At 43.8% G+C, this 23,542-nt stretch overlaps 1 protein-coding gene across 2 annotated transcripts in view; it reads left to right on the top strand.

The window, feature by feature from the left end:
* B3GNT2 (UDP-GlcNAc:betaGal beta-1,3-N-acetylglucosaminyltransferase 2) overlaps positions 1–23,542 on the top strand; it is a 140,814-nt gene that overhangs the window by 84,106 nt on the left and 33,166 nt on the right. Inside the window, exon 1 of one of the 2 annotated variants that reach the window (XM_078852352.1) lies at positions 11,150–13,323. The exons of the other annotated variant lie outside the window; for it this stretch is intronic. The gene's annotated coding sequence lies outside the window, so the exon portion shown is untranslated. Of the gene's footprint in view, positions 1–11,149; positions 13,324–23,542 lie in introns of those variants that run through there. 2 annotated transcript variants of the gene reach the window in all.

The following is a 23,542-nucleotide window of genomic DNA, read 5'->3' as shown; positions in this document are numbered from 1 at the left end:
CCCCCCAACCCAGAGCCCCTTCCTGGACCCCACACCCCTCTTACCCAGTCCCACCCCAGAGCCTGCACCCCCAGACCAGAGCCTTGACCCCCTCCAGCACCCAACCCCCCATCCCAGCCCAGAGCCCCCTCTCACAGCCCAAGCCCCTCATCCCCAGCTCCGTTGGGTCGCGAGCATCAACAATTTTCTTCAACTGGGTTGCCAGAAAAAAAGTTTGAAAACCACTGTTGTAGCTCATTTCTGAACTCTTTCCACCTTTGTCAACATGCTTGTTGAAGTGTGGACACCAGAACTGGATACAAAACTCTAGTAATGGTCTCACTAATGTCACATGCAGAAGTAATACCAACTCCCTACTCCTACTAATGTTCCTCCCTGCTTATACATCCCAGGATCACATTTGCCTTTTCACTAATACTTTTAGCTTCCCTTATCAATTGTTTACATTTCCTAGCTGCCTGGGGAGCCTGTTGCCCCTGTCAGGCAGGAAAGAGTTCCAAGCCCTGGAGTGACCTTGAGCAGACTGAGCTGCTGTTCCTGCTGTGAGGCTTATATACTTTCCCTGAGATTCACCAGACCAATTCCTGGCTTGTGGATTGGCTGGAGCCTAGCACAGGAGTGACTCATCACCTTACAATAAGCATCCAGGCCCTGTCCTTCTGAATTGTCAGTAACTCTCAAGCTGGTAACAGTATGTTTGATGTTGAGTGACACACATGCCCTTCTTATGCCCAATCTAGCCCTCCCAGTGATTTCAACATTCCACTCATGTGAATCAATCCAGCCGGTTTCAGTAATACCAACTGTCAAATTTCTGCTGGTAAATCAGTATTTCTAATTCCAGGCTTCTAGCTTTGGTATCTAGACCATTGAAGAATTCGTTGTTTACATACATTTTTTTTTCTTTACATTCATGCTACTTTGAGTCTGGGTTTTATGTTTGAGAATGTGTACTGGGTTTACCACCTTAGCAATTTAGCCTTTAGATGCTAGTTTAGAGCCCTCCTGGTTACTCTAGCTAGTCTGCTACCCAGAAGATTTGTTCCCCTCCTACTCAGATGGAGGTGGTCCAAGCTGTACATTCTCCTCTTCCCTCAGAAGGTGACCCAGTATTCAACAAAGCCAAACCCCTCCACTTACACCGCTGACCTAGCCAAAGGGTTACCGCCAGTATCTTTGGCTGTCTATCCGTTTTCATTTGTGGGACTGGAAGAATCTGAAATGTCCTCTCCTTCAGCTCCCTTCCAAGAACCCTGAAGCTTTTGATGATCTGTGAAATGTCTTCTGAGGCAGTATGTGGTGTATTACCTCACCCACCTTGTCTTTCTGAGGCCGAGTCATTTGTGCTGATGTGTTTCATAACCAATTCGTCCTTCCCACAGTCTTTAGAATCCTGTCCAGTTTTTTAGTGGCAAGTATTGTCTTTGCTCCAGAAAGAGAATGAACCCGGGCTTTGAGGACAGATTCTGGACTGCACTTGTTTTTTTTCCTCTGTCCTTCTCTCCCTAGCTGAGGAAATGCATGTTGTTTTCCCACCGTGACAATATTATCATGCAACAAGATCTGTACAAAGAGCACAAAGTTCCATTTACGGCAACTAGAGGATTTTGGAACACAGAGGAAAAGCTGAGCACCTCAGAGAGGAGATCCAGCATGTGGCAATGAGTTCCAGTCAGATCAGTTTCATCGGTTCCAAAGTATGTTGGATTGCATGTGCAAACTAAAGAGGGTGTGAGCATGAGATACAAGAGGAGAGCAAAACAATGTTCATCCCCGGTGTAACTTCACCAAAGTCACTGATCTTACACCAGGGATGAATCTGTCCCATTGTGTCACAATTAATGTATGTTCTTGAATTAAATAAAAATTATTGACAAAATATATACAAGTTACTAATGTTACAGGGATAGAACAAACAAGGATTTGACTAAGAGAGGCTCACAATAGCAGTGGGTTTCTTTGACTATGTGGATGGCATTTTTTATTCCAAATTGAGGCACATTGCCACATTCTGCAAGAAAATTTCTACCTTTACTTTTATTTCTCCCAGAATGCTGCTCAGTTCCTCCTTTCTCAGTTTTTAATGGGAGGATCTCTTTTTACTTTTGATGGTTTGAGGTAGTGAGTTTCTTGAGAACTGTATTTCTGGCAGTGGCATAGAAGACACTTTCTGTTTAGTTGATTACAAACCATTCCTCTCTGGATTTCACGTGTCTCTCACATCTCTGTGTTTCAGTTTCTAATAACGGATTCTGTATTTCATAATAGCCTGATTGTGTCTTGCACATTCATTGTGGCCAGGGAGCTTCTCTCTTAAGAAGCTTCTGTACATCAGTCTAGCTCGGGGGTTCTCAAATGGGGGTTGGGACCCCGTGGGGGTCACAAGGTTATTACATGGGGGGTTGCGAGCTGTCAGTCTCCACCCCAAATCCTGCTTTGCCTCCAGCATTTATAATGGTGTTAAATATATTAAAAAGTGTTTTTAATTTATTAGAGGGGTCACACTCTGAGGCTTGCTATGTGAAAGGGGTCACCAGTACAAAAGTTTGAGAACCACTGGTCTAGCTCATTGTGGATTCTGATCTGTTATTCCCAGCATGTCATTTTGTGATTTAACTCTAAATATATTTCTTATAGATATAAAACTATAAATAAGCATATTTGTGAGTTAATGTCCACAGCATTATTTGTTTTGGCATGTGATCAATTGATTGTAGCATGGGTCCTGGCATGGCTGGGAGAGAGGCTGCATAGGAGTGAAGTGTGTTTTTAATCCCTTTTTTGCTGTTGGTCAGCCAGTGCTTTCTGTATGTTGACTTGCTTGAGATGGTGATAACAGTGTCCTTTTTCATATGGCCTGTGAAAGAATTGGCTTAGTTGGGCTCTGCAGCCATTGTTGGGAAAATTCTTGAGAGCACAGAGTACTTCATTCCATAATAATAGGGTGTGGTGAAGCTGAATTACATGATCAGATAGTGTAAGCAGTAGTGTTATTAGGGAGGGGTATATTTGTCTCTTGTTTTGTTTGTTTTAATAACAAAGGAACCACAGAGATTTTTCTTGTAACTTTTTTGTCTGGTCCCCTGAACTTCCCCAGCATGTCTGTTGTGAGGCCTAGCGCTGTATGATTTAGAGCATGGGTTATTTCCATAACTGTAAAATAAGAATTTTAATTGCTTTGGGATTTTTTTTCTGAAAAATTCATGATTTTGTTCTTGATTGACATCATGGCATGGCGGTCACCCCAGCATGCCTCCCTTTGGTCAGGTATGGCGCCACAGTTGAGCCCCTACCTCGGTTTCCCTTCACCTGGGTTATAAACAAATCCAGACAAACTTTTATCTTCAAAGAGCACCCCCTTCCACCGGTCTCTTTTCTTAACAAAAGTCATAAGTTCAAGTAGCAACTTACTGAGATACACCTGGATGCATTTGTTGTCTCGGGCTCAGTCCAACTAGCCATCTCTGGCTCTTTCCTTGAGGATACCCCCCTGCTTTCATGTGCCTGATCCCTTCTCTGCCGGGTGTCCTGTTTCCCCCCCTCCATACCCGCCTGGGCAACAGTCTCTCTTTCTGGAACCCTTCATAGTGCCTTCTCTGGGTTTCTCCTTTCAGTCCTTCCTTAAGCAGGCGTCCCCAGCATTCTTCTTCAGATGTGAGCTGTAATGTAAGTCCCTCACTCTCTCCTTAAACCACCCTTCCCTCTTTACCTTGTTTCTATTAATCAGATCCTCCGGTCCTTCCTAAGCAGGAACCCTATGTTCTCTCTGGCACTGAGCACTGGGTTTTCCAGCTCCTCTTTCAGATGCCTGTTTTCCTCGATTAGCCATCAGGCTTCAGGGGTCTCATCAGGCCACCTTCCCCTGCTGGTATCTCCTGGGGTCTGCCCTGCTATGAGGGAGAAGGCAGTCTTTATGCTGCTGCTCCCCTTGTTCCAGTTCATCCCCAGATGGTTGTGGGAGAGAGGAGTCATGAGCTGTGTCTCCACAAGGCTCTTGGCCCCAGGTTCTTAAAGACACATTGACAGGATTTCCTCCCAAGCACCACTCATTCCCAGGAGTCCAGGACCACTTCCTCTCTATCCATATCCCCCCTTGGTCCTTTTATATATAACTATTGGACCTTTCAAATCCTTAAGGAACCATGCCATGTGATGGGGTGGGCTGACCACTAGGCAGTATTGCCCTTAAGGGCTGACTACCCCATCACAATTGACTTCTATCTGTTGGGTTGTTATTTATTATTTGTATCGCAGTAGCACCACGAAGGAGCACCAGTTATGGACCAGAACATCCTTATGCTAGGCACTGTATGAACACAGAACTGAAAGACAGCCCCCAAGGTGGCTACAATCTATACTCTGTTTCTAGTCAGTGAAGACACAAAGGGCATTTACTCTGGTCTTTTTCTAGCAGGAACCCAGTGTTTGGGGATAGCACAGAAGGTGTTATTTATATTAGGGTCCAGCACAATGGTGTCGTGATCTTTGCTGGGTCCTTTGCACACTCCTGTAATACACGTGATAAGAGATGACATTTTCAAAAGGGTCTAAGGCTATGTCTTCACAGCCAAAAGAGTTGTGTTTTTACATCAAGATAATTAACATGAGCTAGCTATCTCCGTGGAAAATCCTAGTGGTGATGCGTCTGTGTACTATTTATCAGGATGTAGTTAAGTGATGTCAAACCACAGGTGCGGGGGTGGGGGGGAGTATAGATTTGACCTGTAATAGGCTTAGTAGGGTTTTTTGGCTGTGTTCAGTTCTGTGGTTTGGCATTAGTTTGATATATTGTCTGGATCAGGCATTTCTGTAGGTGTTTTTCTTCTACTACTTGCTTTGTTATAGAGGTGCTCAATGGGAGCTGGTAATCCTCACTCGTTTCACCTCGTTTTACATGGTAAAGCCGGTCTTTTGTCGTGTGTAAGATTATTATAATACAATGCCAGCACCTGTTAGAGTTCTTCCAGCTCTACTCCCCCCAGCCAGTTATTTGCCTTGGTGTTCTAAAGAGGTCAAAGACAGTGCAGTGACTAAACCTCATACTATCAGAGTTGGGGACAGGGAGCCGGTTCTGCTGAGCTGGAGCAAATGGTGATAAATAGTTTACATTTAGAGAGCAATCCAGCTCCTTTGTGCATGGATTCAGCATTTGATCGCTAGGATTGGTTCCAGTGGCTAATTAGTGCTCTGCCCCTTACTGGCATCACCATCACAACTGGCACCTTTATCAGAGAGACCAGTGATTGGCCAGACATGAATGCTTGAGGATGAACTCTCTTACCCCTAGGGTGCTCCCTTCAGGTTAGGTTTTCAGCATGTTAATGGAGCAGCTTGGTCTGCTGCTAAACCTGCTATTCCACTTTTGTGGAGGAGCGAGATGTGGGTCAGTTGTTTCCAGGGCTGTCATTATTTGCAGCATTTTGCCTGAGCTCTATCTGCACATGTTGTGTGTCTATGTAATAGATAACCTTTGAAGGGTGTCTACTCCCTGACACAGATTCCTGAACAATCCCACAGGGACCATACTGGACTCAACTCACCAAATTTAAGAAAAGGAACCTATCATCCTTTCCAGTTTGTCACTGAGCCTGAGCCGCCTGGTTACTGTGAGGTCAAATCATATGGTGGGTCCCTGTGATATGGCATGTAGAAGAAGGATGATCTCGCCAGGCTTTCTGTGATCTTAGGTGACGGTTTTCCCGTATGTAAAATGGAGATGATGTTTGCCTACCTCAGTGGGGCTATTGTGAGACTTTATTTTGTAATTTTTGCAGCGTGCTCTGCAAATTTAAGGTGCTGTCTCTACATGCAAAGTATTATTGTTTGTTATTTAACTCTGGCACAGGAGACACAGGATAAAATGTGTACTCTAATCTGTTCTAGTTTGCTCTGTAGGTATTATAAACCTCTGGTCCCTAATACCTGAATCCCAAAGCAGAGAAAGGCCATCTGTATAAAATGCCATGTTTCTAGCATGCCTGCAAAAGTTACATTTCCCATTTAAAAAAAAATAGAGTTTTCAATATTAATCCCCCAAACCAAGGAAATGTCTTCCACAAATTATTCAAGATACATTAAAATCTTAAAACTGAGGCATATATACAAAATTAGCAAGGAATTAAGAAAAACCTCTCCCACTGTAACAAGTTTTCTGAAAAATTCCAGGTTTCAGAGTAGCAGCCGTGTTAGTCTGTATACGCAAAAAGAAAAGGAGGACTTGTGGCACAAGTCCTCCTTTTCTTTTTGAAAAATTCCTGAGTGCACTGCACCCTCTGCTAGATCCTTCTGATCCCTCCCTCCTGGAACGTCATATGAAGGGCCTTTCTACATGGAGAAATAGTGCAGAATAGAAGTGAATGTGGATTAAGCTAAACTGCAAAAAGGCACTCTTAGAGGCTTGGTCTCTACACTTTAAAGTTATATAGGCATAGTGACATCAGTCGGGGTGTGAAAAATGTCAGCCCTGCCCAGCATTGCTTTGCCAACATAACCCCTAGTGTAGAGACAGCTTTCTCAATGGAAGTGTGCTTCAGTCAACATAGCTCCTTTACGCAAGATTTGGTGCCAGTACAGGACCTTGGTTGCAACAATGATCTATACGGTCCCAGATTATGCCAATAATGTCACAGTGCTATGGGAGGTATTGATCATCACAGCAGTGAAAATATGGCTACAGATTTTGCATCTATTGTTCTGGCAGTGTCTGGTGCTGCTTTGAGTTGGTTTGCCCAGGTCTGTTGTTGAGCTTGCTTCTGATGATGAGCTTGGCACAACTTTTATTGACTTAAATAAGGCCAGGACTTCAGAATTTTCTGGCCTCTGGAAGGTGACCTATAATGTGTGTCTTCCAAATTCCACACAAAGTTTCACTAGATGTTTGAACAACTGCTGGACACTCATTGTTCAACAAATCCTCTTGGCTTCAGCATAGTGTTTTCTCCTTGAGGGAGGCACTGTAGTCTAGAGAGACAGGAGTGTGGGACGAGGGGTGAGGCACTCCTACCTTCTAATCTCAGATCTGCCAGTGACTATATGACTGTTGGCCAGTCACTTAACCTCTCTGTCTGTTTCCCCATTTGTCCAATGGAGATATTCTCATTTACCTATCTCGCAGGGGTGTTGTGAGGATTAATTAGTTAAGGTTTGTAAAACACTTTCAAGATGTCAAACGAACACACTACAAATGCTCTGTATTTTTCAGTTCAGTAATATAAAGTGGTTAAACCCCAATGTGAGACTTGAAACGTAAGATTGCCTGGAAGTTCAGCTGTTCTGAACACATTATTCCTTACAAAAATATCTGCACAGTAATTAGGTTTGTTCTGGCACTAGAAGTGGAGAAAAAGAAGGATCAAGACTTCCATTCTTTATGCTCTTGGGAACCAGAGCCAGCCTTAAGCACATGCAATGCAAGCAGCTGCTTAGCCTTAGGGCTCTGCTTTCAGAAGGCAGCCTGATCTTTTCCTTCAGCAGTGCCTGGAAAGAGAAGCAATAGTCATAACCTCTCCACCTGCTTCCATCAGCAGAAGGGGAGAGGGAGGCAACAAGTCACCACATTTCTCCTTGTGTGGTCTCCCTTGTTACCCTGGTAGCTCGAAAACCATAATGCTGACTACAGCAGGGATCTCCCTGGAAACATGTCTGAACCTTTATTCTGTTCTTCAACATGTCCACTGCCTTCTTTAAAATCTTTATCCTCTGTAGCAGTGAGTGGCCTGGGGTCTGAGCTGAGCAGGAATGTGAACCCCACCAAATCCTCAGTGAAAGTATGACAGCTCCATGCTGTATCAGCTTTTCCACAGAGTCTGCCATGCCAGGGGGACACTCTAATAGCAGTGTCTGGGAGCCAGGTGGCTGCTGCCAGGGGTCAGAGCCAGTGTGGAGGTACAGTGGCTGTCGTCTCCCACAGACCCTCTGCATGGCAGCCTTTTCCACTGGTGGAGGGGCCCCTGACATGATATGGGGAGATCTTTGCAATGAGATGCTCACTGAGATTTCGCCTCATACAGCTCAACTTCTGCAGCTTTTAGCACATGAAGGGATGTGCTGGGTCCGTATTTTCAAGATTTGTAACTCAGGTCTCCATTTCCTGCAACCTTGAGGAAACTATTCCCGTATTTCCCGCGGATGAAATTAAACTGGCAGTCCCCGCATCATCCAGTACGTGTCTGAGCCCCACCATTCAGAACTGGCCTCTCCTCAACATTTTTCAACCTTTTTTCAAAACAAAGCATTTTATCCCGAATAGCCCCCATTTTATAATGAAGGACTCGCAGCTTCAGGGCTAACTGGGAGCGCCTCACTGAGGGAGGGACCAAGCCCGTAAAAAGTATCTGGATTGAAACCAGGGTGCCATGAAAGAAATTAGTTCGGTACATTTGAATCCTTTCATTGTTGAGAGTGATCACAAGGTCCAACGATGAAGGAATGTTATATTTTGAGAGCTAATCTCATTCATAGCCCGTCACTAGACTTTTGATCAGATGATGGGCCCTAGGGAACTCTAGACCCCCTTTTTTGTTCTTGTTATCACCCATCCTTAAGGGGCTAGGAATTTCAGTGGATTGATGAAGGCAGCTAACTTTACCCCTGCAGATCAGGAATCCTTTTTGGTCACATTTTTTCTGCATCCTAACCCACGGAAGATTTGACCTAGTGCAGCACGGTCAATATTTCCTATTCAGGCCTCCCGTGGGTCACACTGGTAAAGCTTTACTATTGCCTGCGCCATACACTTTCTCCCTTTCACATATTGAAACAGGAAAAAAATGAGGGCTTGTATACTGGTGTAGTTAAAGCCATACAACCTCCCCCTCAAAATGTGGAGGCAGTTATATTGGTAAAAAAGGTGCTTATTTCCCCTCTGAGAAGGGAACCTTCAGCGTAAGGTACCTTTACAGAGATATAAAGAGTCATACTGGTATAACTGTTTTGGTTTAAAAAAAAATCACACCCCTAATCAAAATAGTTATACCAATAAGAAACCTGTGTGTAGATCTGGCCTGAGAAGCAATGGTTTCCTCTTCAGAATTAATTTAATTATCTAAAGCAGACTGCGCGAGTTCCTTTAAATCTGACATTTGTTACGGTTTCTTAATTTCATAGGTAGCCTGTAGGAATGAAATCCATTAAAAATGAAGAGAACTCCCCAAGGAATTTCAAGAGAGACAAATCACAGTGAAAGCTATTTCAAGAAAACTCAAGGCACCTGCAAAAATTGGTTGTTTTAAAGATGAACTGCAAGTGGGTAGAAAACTGTGTTTGTACCTTTCTTTTCTCCTTTCCTTCCTCTTTTTGATATATAAAGACCAAAGAGGGTGTTTTCCCCTCTCAGCGAAACAAAAAAGCTTTTCAAAAAGAAAAGGAGTACTTGTGGCACCTTAGACTAACAAATTTATTTGAGCATAAGCTTTTGTGAGCTACAGCTCACTTCATCGGAGACATCCCTTTGCTACAGCTTTTGACTGTTCTGCTTGCTTTTTACATGAGAAATTCAGTTCTTGTGTTCCTGGGACAACAGGTTAGACTCTATGGGCAACTGCAGAATTAGTGGGCTAATGGCATCAGAAGCACCAACAGAATGAAACCTGAGTAACAGAGGGCTTGTCTTCACTATCGCGTCACTGCCACGTGTCCTGCGGGAGTGGGAAAGTGCTCTCCTGTCAACGTAATTACTCCATTTCAACAAGAGGTGGAAGCTACGTTGGTGGGAGAGCGTCTCCTGCTGACAGCAGGGTGTAGACAGCGCTTTAAGTGGATGTAACTTACATCGCTCGGCGGGGTGGTTTTTTCACACCCCTGCATGACGTAAGTTACATCGACTTAAGCGGTAGTGTAGACAAGCCCGGAGAGTGGAAAGGACTGGTGGAGTATTTACAACTGGGGTTTGTTTGTTTTTTACTTGTTTTTATTAGCACTGATGTAACTCAAGCTCCTGACAAGCAGTTGAGAGAACGGAATACAAGACTTGCGATGCCTCAGATTGCTAAGTGTAAAAAATCTGCTAAACAAACAAAAATTCTTCCAGGTTTTTTCTATTTACATCATAAAAAACAACAAAGAGCACAACCCCTCTGTTTTCCCTTTGCTGGTGATCTTTAATGCAGGTGTTCGAACAATGAACCAGAACTGTGTTCAACTGGGTTGAGATTACCTTGGGGCAAAGATACTTCTGCCAATTTTCTGAAATGTGAGAACTGCTTAGGGGGAACCACTTCCCTAGCAAAGACGACTGAATCCCCATTGCTCCCACTCCTCTGTACCACATCCACTTTACACATCACCACCATCCACGCAGGGAGGCAGTACAGCTAGGGGACAGAGCATCGGACTGGGACGGAGGAGACCTAGGTTCCTAGCTCTGCTCGTAGTCTGCTGGAGGACCTTGGGCAAGTCACTTCACCTCTCTGTGCCTCAGTTTCTCCCTCGGTAAAATGGAACTGATGACATTTACCTACTTTGTAAAGTGCTTTGAGATCAACCAATGAGGAGCTAGGAATTATTATTGTTATACACAGACAAGCCCCTCACCCCCTTAACTGCATATCAACTATTTGGCATGTAGCCAAGATCAGCTCTGGACCTGTGTACACACATTGAGCCACCTACTCCTTAATACAGTTCTTGCTGCCACTCCAGCCTCTCTCCCCCTACTTCCCCAAATCCTGCTGCTCCTTCTGTCCTTGCTTCCCTTCCCATCTGCCCCCCATGCCCACTCCTCCACCTCTCTCACTTCCTTTGCTTGGTGCATGTTCTTGCTCAATGTCCCCATGCAAGCAAGCAAATGCTATCTCCGCTGCCCTGCATGGCTTGCCTGAATGGGTTTTTTCTACTGCAGCTCTCCAAGCAGACTTAACAGTAACAGCACCTCATCAAGGGTCTGGCAGAGCTATGTGCCCTGGTGCGTACCGATGGAAGGTTGGTACATAGTTCAAACAGCCATGAATAATACGATGGGTCAAACTTAGCGCCATGTCGACAAGCTGAATGCAGCAGCTGTACCCCCATACTGCAGAGCAGTATTCACTGGGGCAAACTCCCGTGCCAATAAAGATGTATAAATGACTAAAGGACCGATGCTATTACTGTTCAGTCTGCTTAGAACCAATCTGTTACATCTCCGGTTGACTGCTGCCCCATTCTCACACAGGGACCAACCTGCAGTGCCAACTTGAAAGTCTGCTCGTCTTCAAGGGAGGAATCCCACTCCTGAAGACTGTGGTGTGACATTATGGCTGATCTTTCGACATCCCTTTGCTACAGCATGCACTCCTGGACACGAGTGCTACTGGCCCTTTGCCATGCACAGACGATCTGTGTCATCAGGGATCCACAAGTGATATCCTTACAGAGTGGAAGCATCGGTGTGAAAGAGAGTCGAATGCATTAATTAAATTCAGGAGTCCATCACTGTGCACTTGCCTCCTTGTCCCCTTGATTGTAGATCCTGGACCAGGCTCAACTGGCTACTTTCTGGCTCAACCAGAGTTAACACAACTGTGCACCGGCTTGGCCTGGTTTTCTTTCCCACTCTGACTTTGGGCAGCGTCGCAGACAATAACTCTTGTGGTGGTAGACCCCACTCCAACATCAGGAGGGCATCCTACAATGCCTGACCTCTCTTGTTACAGAGGCCATCTTCTGGCGACACAATTTGGACATGGAGCTTTGACATCTGTATATGAGAGAGAGCTAGTGTAGGGCTAGAGGGGACCAGGAGGAAGAACCAGCTACTGTGTTTGTAGCAGCCCCTGACGGTTGGGGATAGCAGTACTGTGGTCAATAGAAGCTCTGAGCCAGTGTCTGCTGCCTGCAGCCTTGTGTGTGGCTTGGGGAGCACCACTTGTGCTTGCAGGGAAGCCACAGCTTCTGGGCTGGTTCTGCTTTTGGGGCAGTCTTCTAGGACAGCGTATTGGCTAATGAGGGTGGCTTTACTGAATATTATATATGGGCAATAAGTCTGTCATTTTTCCAATGGCAACGTGAAAGGTCTAGGTGTCTATGCAGTTGGAGAGCTCTGTTTTAAGTCTGCTACACAAAGCAATAGAAAACACTGTGTACAATTTGGTGCAAATAATTTTCCTGAATTCTTAAAACCCAGTTGGCTAATACAATGCTTTTTAGCTCACTCCTCTACTTCCCATACTAAAGCACCAGTTCCTGCATCTACAAAGTCTTTGTGTATGTAGGGTCTAGATTAAGTAATGGACAATATCAGAGATTACAATTAAAATTTGGGATCTGGAAGGTGAATGTTGAAAGTATTTTGGACTCTTGAAAGAACAATGTTTTCTGAAGAGGATGGAAGTGTGAATGGACAGAAGGGAAGGACAGAAAGTTTTGTGATGATCACATTGGTCAAAGCAAAATGTCTGAGCAAAGCATTATGTATGAGTAGAGCTCTGCGGCCCCAGATAAATTGTTAATCTTTTGGTTAGCATGTTATGTAATTTTTCTCCCATATTTTTGATCAGTCTGGCCTTTTGGCAACCCTGGCCACATGTTGTATTAATATGAGATTATCCAAGTCTGGTGCTGATAGTGACAGTTATCCTGCTAAATTATCCAGACCGTATTGTGCAAACTGCAAGACAAATCAGTTACTTTGAAAATAAGCAATAAATGTCTCCTTAAGGAAATTTATTGGACAAAAATGTCTTGTACACCTATGCCTATAATCTTCTGCAAACATCTCTAAATGTGAACACTTGCAAAATCCACAGCCACTCCCTACCAACTGCGTTCCAGGAAGACTGACCAGAGTTTCAGGGCAAACGCTGATCTACCCAAATGTGATGGGTGACTTCAGTTCCTTTGAAACATCTTTTTGAAAACCTCTTTTTATGTTATATATGAGGCTTATGCCAGTTCTACACTACAAATTTACATCAGAATAACTCCATCTCTCAGAGGTGTGAAAAATCCACACCCCTCAGAGATGTAGTTCCACCGACCTAGCCCCCAGTGTAGACAGAACTATGTCGATGGAAGAAGCTCTCCCGCCTCTCATGGACGTGGATTAACCGCGCCAATGGGAGAAACTCTTTCGCTGGTGTAGTAGTGTCTTCACTAAAGTGCTACAGTGACACAGCTGCAGCTTTTTAAGTGTAAACTTGTTCTTAGACTCTCTCCAGATTTTTTTTTTCATCTATTTCAGGCATGAGGAAGATGCAGTTGTCTCCCAAAGATTCAGCTCATCCAATCCTGACACATATGGCCCGTTTCTTGGCTCTGCTTCCAGGGATGGAAAGGATACTGAAAGCTGCCTTTAAGCCATCCATTCACCTATCTTTTCAGAGGGAGGGCGTGGGACTGGAGCACTGGGTAGGTATGCTAAATTTTCCACACACAAATCTGCCAATGTGTCTCTGTCCTGCCATGCCACAAGTCTCCATTCTAGACCCCTTTTTTGCAGAGACTGCTAGTCAGTCTCTTTACAGTGGGGACATATCTTGACAAACAGCTTGAAAGAGACCACCAGACTCATTCTGATTGTGACCTAAGACTTCATTTGAATCAAGGACTAGGGCGGTTAAAAGGGTAATGTGGTGAGTGAGAGCATCCAACATGGGCGGCAGGTATCACAGGCCAGGGGAGGCTGAGCCTCCCCAAATAGCCAGGTGTGGCCTTGCTTACACTCTGCCCCCAGGTTCCCTCCTGACTGCTTCCAGTTTCCACTCTTCCGCTGGGGCTAGGGCAAGCCGGCCTGCTGCCAGGACTTGGGGCAGCTGGAGCTGGTGATCGCGCCGCCCGGGGCTGGGGGCATTGGGGGACCAAGCCACCTGGCGCTCCAGGGCCGGGGGTGCTGGGGCCCTGCCGCCTGCCTGGTGCTCTGGGATTGGGCACGCCGGGGCTGGGGGCACTGGGGCCATGCCGCCCGCCCAACGCTTCAGGGCAGGGGGTGCTGGGACCGTGCTGCCTACCTAGCACTCTGGGGCTGCAGGCACTTGGGAGGCCCGGGGCTGGGGCGGGGGGGCCTGTGGCCGCAGTGGGGAACCTCTGGGCTCCAGCGGGGGAGGAGCCTGCCCTCAGCAGAAGGGGTGGGGCCAGGGGCTAGCCTCTCCGAATGGGTGGTTCACGCCCATGCCACCTATTGACTTCCATGGAAGTTGTGGGTGCTCAACACTCTGTAGCATCAGATCTTAAGTTGCCTACTGCACCATGAAAACCATTAAGGAGGGACAGATGTTGAGAAAGTCTCATGCTCTTGAAAAAGGGAAGAGGTGAGATATGGAATAAATCCATGTTTCCTGGCAACCAGGAAATAAATTATTAACCAATCTGCTTTGCTTGCTACCTGTTCAGGAACAAAAGCAGATCTGTAGTTTACATCATAGAGAACCTGTAATTCCAATATTGAATTTGTTTATCTATAATACTATAGGAAAACAGCTTCACATAGAGTATATGGTTCAAATTCCACCCTGGCACAAGTCCATTGTGGTCAGTGGACTGAAGAATTTGGCCCTGTGTCTCATTATTTCAAGTCACAAGACTGACAATTAATAATAACCACACCTCTTCTTGAATAGATCTAGTTAGCTTTTTTAACAGGTGAGCTAGTTTCATTATGAGAACATTTCTTGGTCTGTATTAAGGATAGAGCTGAACCAAAAACTCAACTCAAAATAACTTTTGGGGAAGTTCATTGTTTAATCTGAACTGTGTGCCCTAGGCTTATCTCTAGTTATTTATAATTAATAACTGATATCATACCAGAAATGTACAGTCTGCTCTACAAACACAGATTTAGATATGTCATCCACCCTGAAGAGTTTATAATCTGAGACAAGATAAATAAAACTCTGGACAGGAAATCAAAGGTGTGATGAGGGGTGGAGGGTTTTAAAATCTTTGAGACAAATTAAAGAGAATACAGACCAAATCACTAAGTCTATTTTAAAAACAAAAGGTAATAAAACCAAATAATCTACTACAAATATAGGATATGATTTTGCATAGTCAAAGTGCACTTTATTATTGTTTGTACAGCTTTGTGACTGTCAGGAAATTTTCATCACATCGCTCCCCCTTCTCCCGCCACATTTTCCAGGGAATTTTCAAGAAGGGAAACTTATACAACACTATATTATTATCTGCGTTGTCATTGTGCCTCAGGGCTCCCAATAAAAGATATGGGACCCATTGTACTGGACACTGTAAAACACTTAATACAAAGATCATGCCTGCCCCAAAGAGCTAACTGTTGAACACCAGTTGCCTGGATATCTATTATTATTTATTTATATGTATTATGTTAGTGCCTCGGGGCCCCAATTATGAATCACAGCCCATTGTGCTAGATGCTCTATGAACAGAACAAAAAAGATAGTCCTTGCCCCAAAGAACTGACGATCCAACTGCAATGAAAGTGTTGTTATGGAAATATGTGCATATTGAAATACATGCATGTGAAATATTTAACAAACCTATGCTAAAACAATCTTTTGCAAATTATATACTTACTGGTCATTGAGTCAATCTCCTCAGTCACAGCAATGTAAACCTGGAGTAACTTTACCATGCTAAATCTGTATTTGATTTAGGCCCGATTCTACAGTCTCATTTTCATGGGTGGACAATTATGCCTGTGTGGAGTTCCACTGAAGTGAATGGGGCTTTACACAAACAATCTGTCTGTCTGGTGAGATTGCATTATTGGGGCAGAGAGACAAGATTTTAAAAACCAGAAGCCTAAAATTGGGTTACTAGATCCATATTTAGGCACCTAAATAAGGGACCCGATTTTTAAACATTAATAACTAGTGATTTCACTGGAAGTATTCGATTGCTCAGCATTTCTAAACAAGGGACCCAATTTATGGATTTAGGAGCCTAATTTAAGGCTCATATTTTGAAAATCTTGGCCTCAGTTTGTTTTTTAATTTTCATAGACATAGATTTGGGGATTAGATGATATTGTCTTTCATTTGTCTCAAGGAATTAAAAAAAAAATCAGTGAAATAACTCCATAGCAACTTTAGGAGTTATTCCAATTTTACCCCGGTGTAAGAGGGAAGAGAACTTGGTCCACTCATTTTAGCCAGTGATTCCTCAATAAAAGTATAGTTTAAAAATAAGACAAATAATTTAAGCTAAAGAAATTCAGTTTTACCGGGAATAAAAACTCATTCAGCTCTAAGGCTTTGGTATAGACTTCAAACTGGGAAAGATCCTTTCATTCCTGAAGTTAATTAGGATTTGTCAGTTAGTTAGGTATGTAAACAAAATATGTTAGCTGGCTCTTCACACAATGATTTTTCTCTCCAAACCAATGTAATCAGAGCAAATACTGCAAAATTGTTTCCTAGACTAGCTTGCTAATACAACTTGTTCAACTCTGCTTTGTCCAGTAGCATCAGAGTGAAGGTCAAAGTCTCATAGACTAACTTAATCGCTGTGGTAACTCCATTAAAGTCAAGGCAGTCAGTGTAGTCGTTCACTCAGGCTCAGTGGGGCTGGAACAATTTTTATAGTAGGGGTGCTGACCATAGGTGCTGACTCCGTGGGTGCTCCAGGGCTGGAGCACCCAAGGGGAAAAATTAGTGGGTGCTGTGCACCCACAGGCAGCCAAGCTCCCCATACCTCCCCTGCCCCACCCCACCTCCTCCTCCTGCCTTTCCCCTGAGCGCACCAGGTCTCTGCTCCTCCACCTACCTCCCAGCCTTTCCTGCCCAGCCACCGCCAAATAGCTGTTTGGCAGCATTAGCGCACTTCAGGAGATGGGGGGAGGAGCGGGAACATGGCGCACTCAGGGGAGAAGGCGGGGCTAGGGCAGGGACGGGATTTGGGGAATGAGTTGGAATATTGGCGGGGGGGGTGCAGAGTTAGGGGAAGGGGTTGGAATGGGGACGGGGCAGGGGCAGGGCCGGATGGAAGGGGTGGAGTAGGGGTGGGGCCAGAGGCAGATTGGGGGTCGAGCCCCCACGAGAAAGAGGGGAAGTCAGTGCCTATGGTGCTGACGGCGGAAACTATGTATTTGGGTTGTTATTACTACTTCAAGCCATAACGAATGCTTGAAGTAGCACCCCAAATTCCAGCACATACGTCAGGGATGAAGTTTGCTCCTAATTTCTGAAGCATTAAGGATGGCAAAATGGGGCCATAGTGAACAGCAACCAAGGGACTGGAGGTAGAAAGAGACAGCCGAAGAGTGCAAGAGAAAGGGAGATACCTTTTCACGTGTGATTTTGATACCTGGCTGAACTCTTAGTTTATAGTAAGAGACTCAACCCTGCTGTCCAACTCAGGCTGGACTTCACAAGATGTAGGTGGACCTAGTTTGGGTTTTCATTGATTAGATGCCCTTAGGCTACCTAACTACTCCCTGAACAGGGTGGACCTGGATAATGTGTTTCCTACACTGACCCTGACTAGGCTTTCCTTGACCCAAAGAGACTTCCTCACCTGCCCTCACCAGGAGAAAGATACTGTAACAAATGTTTTTTCAGAAAGGGTCCTATTTACATGCAAATATAAAACCCAGCAGTGCTGGCAAGAGGACTGAATAAAATCCACTTGAAAAGTAACTGTTTCACAAGTAGACATGGGACAAGAATTCCTTTTTAAACAAAAAACATGCCTGTACGTTATGAGGCCTGGTAAAGCTGTATTTCCTTCACTGTCAAGGCTCCTATTGAAGTGCTATTCTGTTCACCTCCATTCAGTGGTATCATATCACTCTACCAGCATTTTACAGCAAGGCTCTAAAAGCTACATCCTAGGAAAACATTAGGCAATAGAATCTGTTGCTGGCTATCTTAGAAGGTGAGACAATAGGTCACTTTTAGGGAAAAAAATGTACTGGATCAAATTCAGGTTTGTTGGAGCACCAGCAAAAGCCTCCAACTCTCAACAATAACTTAGATTTTTAAAATATCCAATGTCAGGAATCTGTTGGATGCCACCATTGCCCTAAAATTCTCAAAATTCTCTTTTTTTGTTCGTTTTTTGTTATGGGACACCAAGGAAAATTAGTCATTTGTGCAGAATTATACAGAGATTCAAAATGGCAGCATTCTGGAAATTCTTGGACTGAGAACAGACATTTCTGTCAACAACAAAAATGAGCCATTGAAATGTGCAGAACAAGCTTTTAGTTATGTTTAGAAGCTTCCAAAAGGCCTGGCAAGTGCTTAAGAGTGCAGCCTTCTCACTGGAGAAAGTGATATCTTACTAAGCCTTTGAGATTCCTGAGTAGCTTCAGTAAAGCAAAACACCACCAACATTTTGGCTTGTGAGTCAGACAGTCATTACAAATTGAAGTTCTGAGCTGCAGTTGTCCCAGGCCGCCTCTCTCTGTCTCACTGACATATTGCACTGCCTCAAGGTGCTGACTCCTTCTTTGCTTAGGAACATGCTGTAGGAGTTACTTACCAGAGCAGACTATTGGTCCAACAAGTTCGGTGTCCTGCCTTCAGCTGTGGCCAATACCTGATGCTGCAAAGGAAGGCAGCTGATAGAGCACCTGTCTGATTTTTGCAGTGTTGTAACAAAGGGTTGGAAAATTCCTTCTCAGCCCTTGCAGACCATCAGCCTACCTCTAAAGTATAAAACTTAATTGACTTCCCTTAAATCTTTTCGATCTATTATAGCAGGTGCAGGTACAAATGTATTCATTTTCATGAAACTGCTTTGAATTCTGTCAAACTATTTGCCTTGATAATTTCCTGTTTGAATTCCACAGATAGATTAGTAAGTGTGTGTGTGTGTGTTTGTATCCATGCACATACACAAATGAAACACATGCATACAGAGGTCCCGTGTGGTCCCTCTGATTTTGTCCTTTGTATGAAATGAATAGCTGACCAAACACAAATTAAAAACCTACTCACACACTGACCCTCCCTCTCATTCCCTTCCCCTCTGACTTTGTCCCATCCCTTCATTTACTTATTTCTTTTCCCTCTTCCCTCTTGACTGACTCACTCTTCCTCTTCATTCATTTTGTACCCCTTGTTCCTTATCACCTCCTCTCACTCATGGGTCCTGAGAACCAGTGGCAGGAACATTTCTCCTGCTGCAGTATTGAGTTAGAGTGGTATTAACAGGTATGGAAAGCTGCAGGCAGCTTGGGATGGGAACCACACTTTGGTCCCTCCTGGGCCCCTCTCCTGCTACAATTGGAATCAAAGCCAAAAGTCCCTCTGACTTGGTGCAAGATCAATACCTTGGAATATGGTTTACAGGGTGAAATTTTACAGTTGAGGTAGACAATTGTAAATTTGCCTTTCAGTTAAAGCAGAAAGAATGTAGCCCCGTTGTACCAGGGTTCAAACCTCTCCCTGACATTTGTGCTTCTGTCTGCTAACCCTACCAGTGTTGGACATTAAACTATCAAGCTATTACACGCCTCGTAAAAAAATTAGACTTTTGTTTTTACCATAAGTAATATAAATAAAAGAATAACAGAAAAATCTAATTTCTTTATGAAATAATCATGAAGTAAACTTTCACAGGAAAAAACAGGGCATAGGCAAATAAAATAATATACTGAACACCATGTTTTAATATTAACATTATATCATGGGTAACTGAATAATTAATTTAACTGAAGACTGATTTTGTGCTTAGAGCTTAAGTTAAGAACTCTGGCATAATCAGAATAAGTAAATTATAGGTTTTCTTCAGGGAATTTTAGTGGAACAAGACCTCTAAGGAATGGATATGCTCATGGTGAATAAATAAATCAAATTTTAGAAATTGACAAATTCTGCCAATGAGATTTAGCCTGGTAAATGCTGGTAAATCTACCAAATCACTGCATATTTGCATGTTTGTTGCCTGATCCTGCATATGCTTAACCCTATGCATCTGAGTAGTCTACTTCAGTTAACGGAGCTATGCTAATTTACACCACCTAAGGATATGAGCCAACTCATTAAGTACATGCTTATGTTTTGCAGATTCAGGATCAAGTACTTTGTAATATCAAGGCTGTAGGTCAAATCTGAGACCTTACTGCAAAAGTAGGGGGAAATTAATATAAATGATATATAGCATAATCTTGAACTCATAGTAATACAGTTATTTATACATTCAGAATGCCCACCCTTGGATAGGGTAACTCTGTTACGTATAGAATCTATTGATCTATCAATCTATCGTATAGACATATTCTATTGAACTCTGCAGTGTAGAAGCAAATTCATGTTTCTTTTCCTGAATCTTAGTAGTCAAACTATAATCCAATTTTTTTTAATTTTGTTAAAAGGATTTTCATCGAAATCACCTTATAGATGCACCAAGGAAAACGGTTCCATCCACTGCCTGAATAATAACCCAAAATGAAAACATACTTAGGCTGCAAGACACAAGGACAAGCACTAATTGAAATTTATAAACTTACATAATATATTTATAAAAAGGAGTCTAATTGTCAAAGACCCTGACAGAGCTGGGACATTGGAATGTTTGTTCTCCCTACAAAGAAAAAATAATTATGTAAGTTTATAAATTCCAATTACTTTGCCCATTCTCGTCTTTTGATGTGCCTAATGACTGTTTTATTTGAAGTTATTTATGATTTTCAGTTAAAGTTTTTCCAGCAAGGTTTCTGCAACTTTGTGTTTCTACACAGATTTTCAGCTCAATGCCATATCACATAATATCTTGTGTACTGTATTTCTGTGCTTTATTGAAATTGGCCTTGCTTCCAATAGTATTTTAGAAGTGTGTATATTTTAATGGACAGAGGATTATTCTTTATATTCATGAAATTAAGGTTGTTGAAACCAACTTCATTTTTCTTGCAATGTGCTGAAGCATCTGCTTCTGTCCATGACATACTATGCTTCCACATGTCCAGATATTTTCTCATTATGGGATAGTAATTTACAGTCATGACTAAAATACTGTAGTTGTATACGTGTGTGCCCGTGCAAGATATTTGGGCTGAAAGTTTGTAACTACATCATGTAATAGCAGCTACAAGTAAACTAAGACCTAGAAACTAGAAAGCGATTAGACATTTTTACTGGCAAAAGTTTTGCTGGCATAGAGCTGCTGACATAGCTCCTTTTGTCACAATGTGTTCACATATGGCTGTCTTTGCTGTTGCAGTGTGTCTTCACAACATCAGGTTGCACTGACAGAAGACAAATGGTGCTGTAGTAGGCATCCCCGCGTCCTCTGCGCTACCATCTGGAGCATTGCCTTGTGAGAAATGTCTGCAGTGTATTGTGGGACTGCTGCTACGTATTGCGGGATGCCATCACTCCTCTCGGTGACTTGTGGGAGTTTAGGGTCAAATTCCCAGAAATCCTTCTGTTCCATCACAAAAATTTAGTCTTTAACATCATTTTTCCATCTCACCATCCAAAAACATGGATGCTGCACGAATGACTGGAACTCTTGCATAGCCTGTATGAAGGGCAACCAGAATTGTCAGCCCTGCATTTGGGAAGTACAGAGGCTGTCAACAGCCCTGAAAGGGGTGGGAAGTAGAAAGAGCCTCTATGTGCATGGGATAGTATGTTGTATTCTTTTAAAGGGGTGTGGGGTTGGAAGTGCTGTCTCTCCAGTGCAACTGGGGAGCTATGGACACTCCCATATTGTCCCTTGTGGGAGGCTTTGGCTAAATGCCACAATGTAACCCCATGTCTTAAGGCGCTTAGATACCATGGTGATGAATGTGGTATAATAGCCTAGCTAAAATTCTGAAAGAGAGACTGTTGGAGCTGAGTAATCTGTATGAGATATTACAGTGATGAGAGGTATAGAAACCCCTAAAATAGACAGCGAGGGGCCTGTAATGTGGGTCATTCAAATTATATTAAAATCAGAAATATATTTCTCATAAGGGCTTATGATCATAATGATCATGGGACCATTAGTCATCAGACTGGCCTCTTCCAGCAACAGGAACTGAAATCTATAATCAGAGGCAGATTAAGATTTACTGAGCACAAAGAACATTTGAGACCCCCCACCACAGGGCCTTACCCCCTGTTCCTCCCTTTCCCCCAGGTCTGGCTGGAATCCAGGCTATGGTAAGAGCTGTGCAGGGAGCCCGGGCTGCTGTGGGGATCCCAGGACCTTCCACCAGCCTGGATGGCACGCCATGGGGGGCAGGGACATGTGCCGGGGGCTGCTCTCAGGCCCCCTGACTCCCCACCCAGGGCAGATGTAGAGTTCGGGGCTCCCCAAGCTGCTTGGGCTCCCTGGGCAGCTCTTACTACAGACTAGGGTGACCATATGTCCCATTTTGGCTGGGAAAGTCCCATTTTTAAGCCCTGCCCTGGACATCCTGACTTTTTTTTGGCAAAACTGGGCACTTGTCCCATTTGCTCTTGCCAGTTGATCATCAGTTTTGCCAAAAAGGGGCTTGGGGCGGGGGGGGGGGGGAAGGAAGGGAGCGAGCAACTGTGCTCGGGCCAGCCCTGTGTGGGGGAAGAGGGGAGAGAGGGGCTTTGCGCAGTGGGGAGGTGGGGGAAGAGCAGGGCTCGGGTGAGCGGCTCCGCGCAGGGCGGGGAGGAGAGTGGGGCTCTCCTCTGTGACCAAAAGATGTCATCCCTCAACATTACAATGATTAATTCTACTGATTTTTTCTCTTGAGGGAAAAGATGTTATCTGAAAGTCTGATATAGAAAAAAACAAAGTAATATCTGGGGTGCTTTTGTTATCGCTAAAGAGCTGATTTGGGGGTTGATCTAGTTTTTAGGCTGTATAAGGAGTGGGGTGAGAGACAAGTTCAAGATCAGTGCCTTACTTGGGGATTGGTCCTGCTTTGAGCAGGGGGTTGGACTAGACGACCTCCTGACGTCCCTTCCAACCCTGATATTCTATGATACTTCCAGGCTAGTGGGATTCAGGAGCACTTATGGAGGAATCACAGTTAGTATAAGGTTTTCATTGCATTATAGAGAGACTTCAGACTATTGGGAACCAGTGTTGGGTAGGCACAGTTTTATTTAGGTCTGTTTTTTTCCTTCCCAATTTTTCTAACAACTCAAAATGATAAAAATGAAACCTGCAGTACAGCAAACCCTCACACTTGATTTCAGCTCGGTCTGGAGCTTCCCTTTTGAATTTAAATGTCAATGACACTCATTTGGCCAGAGGTATACCTCTGCATAGCCTAATCTTTTTACTCCCATTTGGAACTATCATTAAGAAGTAGAAATCAGGAAAACTTTACTCAAATGTGCACAAAGACTAAAAAACATACAGAAATGTTTCAATGGGGCTGCAATAGGTAATATCCTGAGGACACTACCTCTAGATTCCTAACCAGAATTTTGGAGCAACCAAAGAGAATCCATTGCAAGTTTTAAGATGGAGTGCAATACCTACTGGAACAGGATTTGGGGAGTTGTAAGTGCATTATGGATCCTCTTGCAATGGGTTCTTAATTAATCATACTTATAGTCATGTACTTCAGTACCGATTCTTTTCTTAGTGCCTTGATTTAAGGAGCTTCTGGTAACTGAACATGCCACACAATAGAGGGTGTACAAGTGTGTACTTGCTATTTTTGTAGACCACTGGAGCATGCATGTTTCTTGGAAAATGTGAATGCATTTTAAAAATGATTGTGCCTAGT

Source organism: Lepidochelys kempii, chromosome 3 (assembly GCF_965140285.1).
Source record: "Lepidochelys kempii isolate rLepKem1 chromosome 3, rLepKem1.hap1, whole genome shotgun sequence".
Classification (NCBI taxonomy): domain Eukaryota; kingdom Metazoa; phylum Chordata; order Testudines; family Cheloniidae; genus Lepidochelys; species Lepidochelys kempii.
This window is presented reverse-complemented; position numbering and strand designations above follow the sequence as displayed.